Source organism: Triticum dicoccoides, unplaced genomic scaffold, assembly GCF_002162155.2.
Source record: "Triticum dicoccoides isolate Atlit2015 ecotype Zavitan unplaced genomic scaffold, WEW_v2.0 scaffold87348, whole genome shotgun sequence".
In the NCBI taxonomy this organism is placed as follows: Eukaryota; Viridiplantae; Streptophyta; class Magnoliopsida; order Poales; family Poaceae; genus Triticum; species Triticum dicoccoides.
The window spans coordinates 10,748-12,067 of NW_021306718.1; positions in this window are offsets into that span (position 1 = coordinate 10,748).

The following is a 1,320-nucleotide window of genomic DNA, read 5'->3' on the forward strand; positions in this document are numbered from 1 at the left end:
GCTCTAAGTTTCTGTTTTTCAGCAGAATCAAATCAACTATCATCTTAGGTTATCCTATAGGTTCTACTTGGCACAAACACTAATTAAAAGATAAAAACACATCTAAACAGAAGGTAGATGCAAGATTTATTACTAAACAGGAGCAAAAACAAAAAAAATAAAGAAAATTGGGTTGCCTCCCAACTAGCGCTATCGTTTAACGCCCCTAGCTAGGCATAAAAGCAAGGATAGATCTAACGAGTGCCATCTTTGGCACTAAATTCATAAGAAGCACGCATGATAGATTCATAAGGTAATTTAACTTTGTTTATTGGAAAGTGCTCCATGCCTTTCTTTAATGGAAATTGGAATCTAATATTCCCTTCCTTCATATCAATAATCGCACCAATCGTTCTAAGGAAAGGTCTACCAAGAATAATAGGGCAAGAAAGATTGCAATCTATATCAAGAATGATAAAATCTACGGGCACCAAATTTCTATTTGCAATAATAAGAACATCATTGATCTTTCCCGTAGGCTTTCTAATGGTGGAATCCGCAAGGTGCAAATTTAAAGGGCAATCATCAAGATCATGGAAACCTAGAATATCACATAAAGTTTTCGGAATCGTGGAAACACTAGCACCCAAATCACACAAAGCAAAACACTCATAATCTTTAATTCTAGTCTTTATAGTAGGTTCCCACTCATCATTAAGTTTTCTAGGTATAGAGACTTCCAAATTAAGTTTTTCATCATAAGATTGCATCAAGGCATCAACTATATGTTTGGTAAAAGCTTTGTTTTGACTATAAGCATCAGGAGAATTAACAACGGATTGCAACAAGGAAATACAACCTTTTAAAGAGCAATTATCATAATCAAATTCCTTGAAATCCGAGATATTAGATTCGATATTATTGGAAGTTGAGGATTCTCCAATCTCACTTTTACCAAATTTAACATTAAGATCTAAAGACTCCGAATTCTTGGGACGCCTTCTAGGCAAAGTTGATTCATCATCAGTCCCATAATCATCAAAATTCATATTGCAAAACATAGATCTAATCGGAGACACATCAATAACTTTAAGATTCTCATCATTATTTTCATGTAATTTTTCTGGTTTAGCGGCCATCTTATTGACTAAGGTGGCTTGCTTGTCAGAAATTTTGGCTATAGCATTTTCAAGCCGGGTAATTTGAGCGTTAACACCATAGAATTCTTTATTCATATCATCAAGCTCTTTGTTCATAAATCCCCAAAAACTTTTTTGTTCCTTAAGCTCTTTTCTAAAGAAATTATTATGCTCAAATTGCAAATTCATAAAGCTTCTAATA